The sequence below is a fragment of the Sardina pilchardus genome, chromosome 21, assembly GCF_963854185.1.
Source record: "Sardina pilchardus chromosome 21, fSarPil1.1, whole genome shotgun sequence".
Classification (NCBI taxonomy): Eukaryota; Metazoa; Chordata; class Actinopteri; order Clupeiformes; family Clupeidae; genus Sardina; species Sardina pilchardus.
The window spans coordinates 6,679,374-6,691,873 of record NC_085014.1 but is presented as its reverse complement, the minus strand read 5'-3'; the positions used below and the strand labels follow the sequence as shown (position 1 = coordinate 6,691,873).

The 12,500-nt window shown below is 48.4% G+C and overlaps 1 protein-coding gene across 3 annotated transcripts in view; it reads right to left on the bottom strand.

Annotated features, from left to right (window-relative positions):
* Positions 1-8,460: 8,460 nt before the first annotated feature.
* Positions 8,461-12,500, bottom strand: part of LOC134068452 (SH2 domain-containing adapter protein F-like) — a gene marked incomplete in the record, with an annotated part of 115,647 nt that continues 111,607 nt past the window's right edge. For all 3 annotated transcript variants that reach the window (XM_062524072.1, XM_062524073.1, XM_062524074.1), the window contains 1 exon segment: positions 8,461-12,500. This exon segment is cut by the window's right edge and continues 388 nt beyond it.

Here is a 12,500-nt window from a genome sequence, read left to right as displayed (position 1 = left end):
GAAGCCTACATGGCGGCGGCCATTATGGGACCACTTGCCATAGGAATGCATAGACAGTAAAAGACAGTAAAAGAATGTTGCCGTTCTGCAACAATGGAATTGGAACACCTCGCCGCCATTATGGGACCACTCGGGACAGTTCCATTGGCTTCATTGTTGATAGGTCAGCAACAATGAGATAGTCTATCCAGGTATTCTTTATAGATCAGTGGGACCTACAGGTGGACACTGCTCTGGCCATTCAATCGGTCCAGCTACAACATCGACAAGACGCCCTACTATGTCCAACCACCAGCATCAACATCTGGGTGTTCACCAGCTGGGCATTGTAAGTGACTGTAGAAATAAACACAACGACAATGTGTCTCAAGCATATACGACATCAATGGGCCGATTCTGTACGAGGGAGCTAACAGCCCCACAGGGAGGGGAAGAAAAAGGGGGGGGGGGGGGGGGGCATTAGGGGCGCTCCCCACAGAGCTGCGAGAGAACGAGAGAAGATTTGCACAACATGAGGCGTCTAAATGGCCCCATCACACTGCTCTGGCTACTGCGCTTTTGTTGTTGTCAGCAGAGCAAAGCTACGTCGTCTCGACTTATGAGGGAGGCAATTGTGTGTGTGTGTGTGTGTGTGTGGTGGGGGGTGTCTTCCTGTTTCCCCGAGGTGTATTTGTGTGTGTGTGTGTGTGTGTGTGTGTGTGGGGGGGGGGGTGTATTGTATCTCTCTCCTTCCTATCTTCTCTCTAAATTGCCTCCTAATTTGCCCTCTCTGGCTGACAATGGAGACTAGCGCTGCAGCTCAATCAGGAGAATTCAGCCCCTCTCCCACTCGTCCCGCTCAAGCACCAAGGCACAGCTGTGTGTGTGTGCGTGTGTGTGTGTGTGCTAATGGGCCTGTCTGTGTAAAGCTACACACACACACACACACACACACACACACACACACACACAATCTGCAATTTGGGAGTTGGGAGTGATCCAGGGTGGCTCTTGTCTGTCTGTGTGTGTGCTTGTCAGGGACACACTGGCTTCCTGACTTCCTACCAGGTGACATTGTCTAGTGTGTGTGTGTGTGTGTGTGTGTGTGTGTGTGTGTGTGTGTGTGTGTGAAACTGTTTGGGAGCATTTGTGACAGTCACTTCAGCTTGCTCACTCTAATTCAAACATGACTTTTGCCTTTTAAAACCCCTTTTACTGAACCATTCCATGGATCAAAACCATCATACAGTAAAAACCTACAATTCAATTCAAATATGACCACTTCTCCAGATCCATGTTATTCACACTGTTGTCCTAACAAAGAGGGTTCTGAATAACACACACACACACACACACACACACACACACTCACACACACACACACACACACACACACACACACACACACACACACACACACACACACACACACACACACACACACACACACACACACACATACACCTTCCTTCCCAGAACAGCCCTCGCAGGAGAGCCATCCAGGAAGCCATCTCATCTCAGTCTGCTGTGCTATAGACTTCCAATACAGATCAGGACTCTCAGCTCCTGTGTGTGTGTGCATCCATGAGATGCTCTGCAGCAGAAAGGACGGAGGTAGTTCAACAACAGTGTCTCTCCTCTGAGCTTCAGCTTTGAAGAAAAATGGAAAAGTTGTGCATGCGTTTGTGTGTGTGCATGTATGTGTGTGTGTGCGGTTATGTGTGTGTATATGTGTGTGTGTGTGTGTGTGTGTGTCTCTCTCTCTCTCTGTGTGTATGTCTGTGTGTGTGTGTGTGCGTGTGCGTGTGCGTGTGCGTGTGCGTATATGTGTGTGTGTGTGTGTGTGTGGCTCAGGTGTGTCATATTACTGCTCATCTTCATCTTCGTCTTCGTCTTCGTCTTGGTCCCTCTGCTGCGGTGCCCCTCTCAGCACATTCTACACAATCTGCTGTCACATCACTTCGCCAAAGTTGCTATGGAGACTCTCGTGTCAGTCGTCGTCGGAGACGAGCGAGCACGTCGTGACATGAAGCATATATGCTAATGAGGCTGACAAGCTGATGGGGATAAACACGACTGACAGCAAGCCTCTCCTGACTGCACACACACACACACACACACACACACACACACGACAGGGTGAACACGGGGGGACACGTCTTGCTTAATGTGCCTCTCGCTTCCGCTTAGTCTATCTCTGGCTCTGTTGCTTCTTTCTTTTGTTCTATCTTTCTTTCATTCTTTCTTTCTTTCTTTCTTTGCTTTTCATTCTCTCTCTTCCCTCGCTTTCTCTCAGCACACTCCCCCCAAAGCTCTTTCAAACTCTCTGCCCCCCCTGGCATCAGTCTCTGAAGACACACACACACACACACACACACACACACACAAGGTTGTCAGGTCCCATCTCTCTTCCAATCCCCCGATTTCCCTGTATACTTTGTTCTCCAGCTTTCTCTCAGTCATCCCTTCTTTGTTTTTTTCTCTCCATCTCTCTTTCTCTTTCATTCTCTCTCTCTTTCTTGCTCTCTCTCTTTCTCTCTCTGTCTCTGTCTGGGCTGCATGGCCTGAGGAACAGGAGAAGGTAAAGATGGAAAGAACATGAGACAGGTAGACGGAGGGAACGTGAAGCCACTGTGTGTGTGTGTGTGTGTGTGTGTGTGTGTGTGTGTGTGTGTGTGTGTGTGCCTGCAGCCCTCTGGCTCATCAGAGTCTCCACGGAACAGTGGCCCAGACATCTACTCTCTGTGTGTCTGTGTGTGTGTGTGTGTGTGTGTGTGTGTGTGTGTGTGTGTACACCCATGTGGCGCTGCCTTTGAAAATGCTTGATTTCCATTAGGTAATAGACATTGTGGAATCCAAAGGGCACACACAATTCTAGTCAAGGGGAATTGTCCCTCCTGGGCCTCTGTCCGTTTAGTGAGTACACCAGTGCTGTATGTGAGAATGACACCTTATTAGTTTGGATCAAGTGATAAAGAACTCCGTATTGTATGGAGATATTGTAGAGATGGACTGGCCATTCTCAGCACAGTATGTCAATACATAATTGTCATAATGTATTCTTATGAAGTGCTTTCTTTATTCTTTAACCAAACCCCATGCATCATCTGATTATGTACTGTCTGAAGAGCTACAGCCACAATCCTTACTGCGGGGCCGTATTACAGAAATCGCCAATCATATCTTATCTGACTGAGACCTGAGTCCATGTTCAATGATGTGCAATGGATGTACTGTTCAATGGGACCACAAAGGGGGCAAAGATGACAGGTGCAGGGACCTGGGGCCTCTCTCATCGTCTTTTTTTTTATCTATCCTCCCTTCCTTCCTCAGTCCTCGTTCCCACTGATCTAAATAAAGAATGATGGGGCGGCAACAATAGGATAGTCCATCCAGTGTGCTTTATAGATCTGTGGGAACGAGCCTGGAGACGGAGCATGGAGGATCGAGGACAGAGGTTGAGAAGGGGAGAAGTCACCATGCAGGCGTATTTGATCTGTGACTCGCTGAGATGCATGCTGGGTTGAACACAATGCGTACTGGTCAGAAATACTGTCCGACTCTTGGCAGCCGGAGAGGAACTAGCACAATGCTACTGTTAAAACTACACCATAGCAATGTATTTCCCCAGTCATCATGCTCATTGGAATGTAAGACGTCACTTTTCTGAACCAATGAGGGAACAGAGAGTGGTCGAAGGAAATTCGTGAAGCATCCGCGCACTGTTGAAAATATCAATGGATTATAGAACCCCTGTTAACCTAATCATTTCTGACCTCGCTATATATGGAAAAGTTTCTGTTACAAAGTACTATTACTACACATGGTGGGCAGACGCCCAAAATATTGCAATATGAACGTCAATTCATACTATGAGTGCGAAAGCCATGCGGGTCAGAGTTTAACAATTTATTGGACAGGTTCAAGTTATTCATCCAACACATTACAGGAGTACATCTAAATGCATAGTGTGAAAGTTACTTCAACAGGTTAAAGGAATTACTTAGGCTATCGTGCAAAACAGTCAGAGAATGAAAATACATTACCAGCTCAGAGGATTGAAGACTACACACCTACGGTGTGGGAGATCTGACAACAGAATAACTCCATGAATGATGTTTTGTCTACCCTTATATAGGCTACAAAGTTTGTGATTGGTTCAGACAGTGATATAGGTTACATGAATGGAGATCACATGATGAGTACTGTAGGTGAAACTGAGACCATTGTTGTAGTGAAACCACTTGAGTAAATCAATCAAGACATGCCTGGTCCAAGTTGACTTCTGAGGACTTTGGACAAACATGTGACAGGAGGTCCACAATAGGCCCACACTTAGTAGCTAATCAAGAGTCCATATGTGATTGAAAGGAATGTCATCAGCCTGGGAATTTAGATCCTTACAGAATGATTCAGAAGGGAAGTTCACCTGTACTTCCTGCACACTAAATGAGGTGATGAGTCCCACCGCGCGGCGCGCGCGTCACGTCAGGTAGCCTACACTGCAGGTGATCTGCTCAGGACACGCTGCCGTCCGTTCCAGCTCCTCCCGGCTCACCTTTGAAGTTGACGTTGACGTACGAAGTCAGCCGCAGTTCACACGCTGTGTTCACACAACTCACGCTCGTCACACCTATAGAGCAGGGGCAGAGGGGACGGGAGAGGAGAAGGGACAAACAGTGCTGGGAACACAGCACACAACACAATCTTTTCCCTCTCTGGTTCCTCTCCGGTTCCTCTCTGGTGGTCAGCCATGACTCCAGACGTAACGTAAGGCCAACACTGCTCTGTATCTCACCCACATCTCTTCTCAAGCTGAAACTCAAGAGTAGAGTGGTGTGGGGGGGTGCTGTGGCGCAGCAGGCTACAGCGCTCGTACCATATACGGGTCCGAGTGCCCACGGGGACCCAGGTTCGAATCCGGCCTGCGGTCATGTCCCGATCCCACCCCATCTCTCTCTCCCACTTGTTTCCTGTCTACTCTTCACTGTACTATAACATTAAAGGCAAAAAGGCCAAAAAATATACTTTAAAAAAGAAAAAAAGAGTAGAGTGGTGTGTCCCCTTCACCTCCGCTCTGAGCATCCACAGAGGCGGTCCAGGGGCGCGGGGTTTGATGTGCGAGGGCCGTCAGCCTGCCTGGATCACCAGCGAAACTCTGCCGCTCAGCCCCACTCTCAATCAACTCCTCCACAGTTAAGGCGATTGGGAGTCAGTGAGCTGTGCTCGAGTAACACACACACTCTCTCTCCCTCTCTCTCTCTCTTTTGTTTTACTGTCTTTCATCTGCCCATCAGAAGTGAGGCTCCCTGTCACCCTCTCCTCTTTCCCTCCTTGTCTAAGTCCCGCCATGTCATTAGCGGCCAGTCTGTTACCTGAAATTGCTTTTCCGCAGGTCGTGACTGGACTGCGAGAGCGGAAGCTCTTTGTGATCGACATGCGAGCCACACACACACACACACACATCCGCCTCAGGCTGCACGCGCATTTGCCTCTCTCATGCCGTGTTTTTCTTTTATCATTTTTTTCTCACCCTCCACCCACGTTTTTCTCTTTCCATCCCTCCCCACCTCCCTCATTCTCTCGCTCTCTCTCTCTTTTCTTTCCCTCTTTTTTGTCCTTTCAGACGTTCAGTTCCTGATGGCTCTTTTTGTGCAGAAAGGAGGCTTTGATGTGTTTCATCTGCAGTGTGCGTGTGTGTGTGTGTGTGTGTGTGTGTGTGTGTGTGCGTGTGTGTGTTTGTGATCTGGTGTGGCCTTCAGCCTCTGTGAATAATCCTACTGGTCTGTGGAAGGCATCACTGCTGTGATGGTGGGAGGAGACTGAGGGGGGGGGGGATTTACTCAACACCTTCACATGAGAGCCGAAGCAAAAGATCTGCATCACATTTCTCTCTCTCTCTCTCTCTCTCTCTCTCTCTCTCTCTCTCTCTCTTTCTCTCTCTCTCTCCCTCTCTCTCTCTTTTCTCTGTGCTTCCAAGATAAGGCAGTAGAAGAGAGAGTCGGTCTCCAGCTGAGAAGACTGACCAAGCCTGAGGTTATCACACATTTAAATGGCAACCTGCATGCTTTGTAGAATCCTGGGGAGAACTTCCAGCCAATCAACATGCAGAGAAGAGACGAGTTCAGGACTCGTCCCCTGCAGATGTTTTTTTCCCCTCCCAAGATGCACTGCTCTTGGTTGTGGCTGGGGTTTGCCGATGTTCCACGCCCAGAACAACTTCACTACCATTGTCTGAAAAAGACAAACTTCATTCTCTCTCTCTTTGTGTGTGTGTGTGTGTGTGTGTGTGTGTTTGTGTGTTCATATTCTCTTGCACTTGCCGTCTCTATTGTGTGATTTTATAGATGTGTGTGGGTGTGTGTGAGTGTGTGTGTTCTCTTGAAATGACCTGCTTCTATTGTGTGATATTATAGATCCTGTTTAGTGCAGTTCCGTCAGCACCTTCCATAAATAGCTCTCTGCATCTCTGCTCTGTTGCATGTGAGTGTTGGGTTCCATTGGGAAAAGCACTCCCATAAATCCTGCTCTGCTGCTCAGCATCATGCAGAAGTCTGGAGGCCCAGCACTGCAGGTAGCACCCCAATTTAACCCTCCAGCGCTGCCCAGGTAGCACCCCAATTTAACCCTCCAGCGCTGCCCAGGTAGCACCCTAATTTAACCCTCCAGCAAGTGCCCACACACCGGCGTCACCAGAATGTTGGAAAATGAACGTTCTCAAGAATAGCTGGGGCCACTGATTTAAATGATTTCAGCATTGAATTTCAGAACCGTAAATTGAATGGAATCTTTAGTTAGAATGTTCAGACTAAACCGGGTTCCGCAGTGAGAGGTGGAATCTAGAGCACATCTGGGCCGGAGCTGGCTCAGTTCTGGGTGAGATAAGCATGCACAGCCTTCCAACACCAGTGAGTGCAATTGGCCACTCACTTACTCCAGCCTGATTTCAGTCCACTCTGGCATTTAGTGCATTTAATTACTGTTAGCGGCTCCATTCTTTTAAAGAAAAGCCCTTGAGAGACAAAAGCACGGAGAGAAAAAAAGTAATTAGCAAGGCCATTAGAGATTATTTGGCTATAAGAGATTATTCGCGGTCTGATTGTTGGACATTTGAGCTTATTCAAATTCTAAATTGCATGAGCATGGTCAGTTGTCTCAAGGAAGCAGAAAGTTGTTGACATTATTATTCGTTGCTTTTTGCAGGCTTGGTGCAAAATAGGGTCAATACCTGGGAAAGGCAGACAGCCCATAGACATAAACAACATAATGACACACACACACACACCCACACACACTTTCTCTCTCTGTGTATGTTTACCAAACTCATCTCCTGTTGAACGATCATCAGCGGGCTGGAGAATAGGCAAGCAGGACAGACAACAAAAGAGCTCATATGAGCAGTGCTGAGTGAAAGGGCTTAAGTGAGCCTCTCCTCTCCTCCTCTCCTCTCCCCTCCTCTCCGCTCCTCTCCGCTTGGAGTTTTTCAACAACACGCCGCTGATTGAATTAGGCTGGGCCACTCTCCGCTACACAATCTAATGGAACGTCACTTTGACCAATGAAAGGATGAGGACATGTGCCATCCTGCATCCTGGGCTGACAAAACAACCCCTGCTTTTATTCCTCACTCACACACACACACACACACACACGCACACACACACACTTCACATTCTGATTCAATCATGCCTGATGGTAATTTTCTTTACACACACAAAATCATTTTGACTTAAACATGTTTGATGGGGCCTGCTTTGGACACACACACACATACACATTCTGACTTGCCCAAGGCTGCACAGGAACATGCCAGCCTATGTGTCTGTTAGCTCTGCATAGAGGCTGCCTCACCATGGTAACCATGCTCTCCATGAGTGTAAACAGCAGATATGTATTGCAGACGTGATGGGCTGGGTGGACAGGGCTGTGGCACGACACAAGCCAACATACGCCATCTTAGAGGACGACTCTTCACACAGGTCTCCGCTTCTCAAGGTCACCGAGTGCTGTCGATACTAATAAGAAATGACAACAGCTAGAGCAGCCAGGCAGCTACTGCACCACACGGTCAGGGCACTGTCTTCAGTACTCTCGTTAAGACAGACTTCCTGTTTCCAAAGGTCCTTCAGTGTGGTTATCCACGTCTGTTGCTTCCTGCGTAGTGTCCATTCTAGTCTGGAGATGCCCTTTCCTTTGGGCCACTCGGAGTATAGCCCACCACTGTATTGAATCTTGCACTCATGTTGTACTGAAATGAAGCCACAATTGGTTATATTGGATGAATAAACAGCAAACATGAAATGTGCATTGTCCGCACAGAATCAACCGCGTCTGGTGGAATCTCCAATTGTGTTTGGTCCCTTCTGGTGACTGAGTGTACAGCATGTCCCTTTGTCTTTACGGCCACTGGTGCCAGAGTTCAAGAAAGCTCACACAGGACACACAAGACACAGAAGCACAGAAGCAGGCAACAGACGCGCGCTGGACTCATAAACTCTACTTTATTTTTGTCTCTTGAACCTCAAAGCCTCCGCGTCCCCATACAATACATTCAGTATATACATCTGGAGAAAAGAAGGGACTGTACAGAGATATTAGTGCATACACTGGAGCAAAATGTACACAAATGCGCGCGCACACACACACACACGCACACACTCACACTCATAGAGCACTCAGCTATACAGAGTAGCTCAAGAGACCGGAGTGAGGCAACATCTGACAGCACACACACTCACACACACACACACACACACACATAACACAAGTGGGTGTGCAGAGGGCACTTCTCGGAGGGCAGAAGTAGTGGTGCAGTGGCCAGTCCTCTGTGGGGGCAGCAGAACAATGGGGCAGTGCGGGGCAGCAGGGGGCAGTAGAGCTGACAGTGACAAAGCTTCCTGCTCCGACACGCATCGCCCAGCTGTACAGCTCACCCCCCCCCCCTTCTCTCTCCTCTCTCTCTTTCAGTCCGTTACACCCCCCCCCCACACACACCTTGACCTGTTCAACCAGGCTCTACAGCAGGCCCTACAAGCCCCTAGCGCACCTGCGCCAGCACCACAGGTGAGAGCTCTCGCCATCCTGTTCTCTCTCTCTCTCTCTCTCTCTCTCTCTCTCTCTCTCTCTCTGGAGGAGGAGGCTGGGCTGTTCATCGTACACAGGACCCATCTGAGGCCAACACACTCCACTCAGCAGCTGCAGCAGAGGGGAGCAACAGCATCCCCATACCAGGAGGAGGAGGATGAGAGGAGAGGAGAGGAGAGGAGGGGAGGGAAGGAGGGGGAGGATGAGAGCAGGGGAGAGGACCGGAGGAGGGAGAGGAGAGGGAGGAAAGGAGGGAGAGGAGGAGGAGAGGAGAGAGAGGATGGAGGGGAGGATAGGGAGGAGGAGAGCAGGGGAAGAGGGAGAGGAGGAGGAGAGGGGAAAGAGGATGGGGAGGAGGGGAAGGGGGAAGGAGGAGAGGAGGGGGATCTGTACTAAAACCAACGCAGAAATAGCCTCCTCCATGTCAAACTTTCCCAAAACCCTCCAACACTTTGGACCACAAGCTTTTTGTTTTGTTTACTTTTGTTTTCATCTATATAAGTCTCTCTCTGTCTCTAGCTCTCTCTGTAACACACACACACACACACACGCACACACATTTATGTCTAATTTGTTACAAAGTTAAACCACACCTTGTCTAACAACTGTCATTTCACTTAGCAACATTCTTTTTCCCTTGTTAAAGCTGAAGGCCTTCCATTCCCTTTGACGGACAGCCCCACCAACCTACCCCTAGAGCCCGGCACTAGTCTGCCCCGCCTCTGTTGGCTGCACACTTCTCACTTCCTGGAGCTTCTCTTCTGGCTCCGCCTCTCTCAGGCTGTTAAGACAGGGCAGGGGAGGGGCTAATCAGAGGCCAGATTGATTGGCGGCCCCTCATTCAATTCCATTTCATTTTTGTGTACCTTTAAGTGTACGCTCAACAGCATCAAAGAACAGCTCGGTCACCTCCCATGTGGGCTCTAAAACATTTTGTTTAGCTTTTGTGTCAGTTGTGTGTGTGTGTGTGTGTGTGTGTGTGTGTGTGTAGGGGGGGTGTCTTAGGCAAGAAAACAGCAGTAAACATAGTGAGCTGTCAGTCCCCTTCAGTTTGTGGACTGCTTGTCTGTGTGTGTGTGTGTGTGTGTGTGTGTGTGTGTGTGTGTGTGTTTTGTGGACTAGTCCTCATGTGCGGACTAACCCAACAATGGCAGGACTACAATCTCAAAGGGCTGTGTGTGTGTGTGTGTGTGTGTGTGTGTGTGTGTACTAACCCAACAATGGCGGGACTACAATCTCAGAGGGCTGTAGCACAATCAGGCTGCACATATAGAGTGGGCTGGAGAGGAACAGGAGGAATAAGAGCCCCATCACTTACTCTGGAGTCAGCAGGGAGCTGATTACAAGGGATTGGTGTGTGTGTGTGTGTGTGTGTGTGTGTGTGTGTGTGTGTGTGTGTGTGTGTGTGTGTGTGTGTGTGTGTCTGGTGCATGTGTGTGTTGATTAGGAGGACGCCTCCTCTTCAGAGTGTAGACCATGCAGGGTAAAAACAAAAAAAATCACATGATCATCACAAGATGACAAAATAAATAAAATGTTAAATCAACAAAGCAAAGCACCATGGGAAGTGATGAGTGACTTTGAGCACTGTCCAAACATGTGCACACACACACACACACACACACACACACACACACACACACACACACACACACACACACACACACACACACACACACACACACACACACACACACACACACACACACAGAAGTGATGGGTAGCGGGTGTGAGCGCTCAGGAGAAAGACATGGCCAGTGTTGTACACCCCAGAATAAATTACAGTCACAGGACCATCAGTAGAAAAAACAAAACAAAGGAGACAGAGTAGAACTCCAGCAGAACTCTGCAGGTTCAGCAGACCCAGTGGACTGATTTCTCTTTTGAGTTTTCTTCTCGTCTCTTTGCCCTCCATGCAATATTATAAGGCAGAAACCATATGTATTACTGGCATCACATAACATTACAGAGGGACTATGCACACAATCAAGGTTTCCAAAATGTCTCAAAGAAAAACAAACAGGCAAAACAAAAGGCTCTTAGATCTGAATTCAGGTTGAAGTTTTGTGTGAGGAAAGTCTGGAAAAGGATGGAAAAAAAATGTAATCTAGTGGAAGGTGAAGATGGAGTTGGAGATGGCGGTGAACGGTGTCAATATTTCAATTCCAATTGTACCTATCGATCTGCAGATGGGTGAGTGAAATTGATTTCTCTCTCTCTCTGAGGTAGACAATGCTGTAGCCATGCTGATCCCTTCCCAGTGATGAGCACCCGGAGCTGGCGGGATGGGGCGGGATGGGGCGGGATGGGGTGGGATGGGGCGGGATGGGGCGAGGAGGGGTGAGAAGGGAGTCTTATCCCCGGGAACACTAAAAACGGACGTCTAGCTATATGTGAGCAAGCTGCTGAACCAGCTTAATCAATGTCAATCAGTCAATCCAACCCCACTTCCTTTAGCGTTAGCAACACTGAGCCAGACGGCTCCTCTCCCTGACACCTCTCATGGCCCTCAAAGACAGCACTTAGACATAGCCAAACCTTCTGGGTTCCCTCAAAGACAGCACTGAGACATAGCCAAACCTTCTGGGTTCCCTCAAAGACAGCACTGAGACATAGCCAAACCTTCTGGGTTCCCTCAAAGACAGCACTGAGACATAGCCAAACCTTCTGGGTTCCCTCAAAGACAGCACTGAGACATAGCCAAACCTGCTGGATTCCCTCAAAGACAGCACTGAGACATATCCCAACCTTCTGGGTTTCCCTCACACTCCTGAATCACTTTAGCACTAAAAATAAACACGACAACGGCTAATATAGCTAGCTGAAGAACTGAGAACTGACCTTCATATCCTAAACTGTTGGATGGAAGTAGATGTATTATGATGTATAGTGGGATAGGTATCAACAACAAGTCCAAATGTATGTTTGATATGTTTACATGTCACGTCAATCGCTGGTCATGACCAGTCACATGAAATGATTAAATGATCACACGGATATTTCTCCATTGCCGAGGCAACTCACATCATGTTATGCCTACTTCGATTACGGACGATTCTCTTGTGCAACTGAAACTGCCAACGGTTCCTGCTAATCCTACCCACACATACACACATGCCCACACACACACACACACACACACTAAAGACAACAGCTGAAAGAGAGAGAAAACAGACAGATGTGTGTTAAATGTGTCTGAACCGACACATCTGGAACCAGTGTTTGCAGGAAGGAATGATGCGAGAAGATATGAGAGAGAGAGAGAGAGAGAGAGAGAGAGAGAGAGAGAGAGAGAGAGAGAGAGAGAGAGAGAGATACACAGGGGTGAAAGTGTGTATAGGGCAAAACAATGGGCAATGAGGATGAGATGGAGAGCTTCCTCAGATCAGTTGTAAGGGGGATGATGGCGCTCGTTCCCCACCCCTCCCTCCATGAGC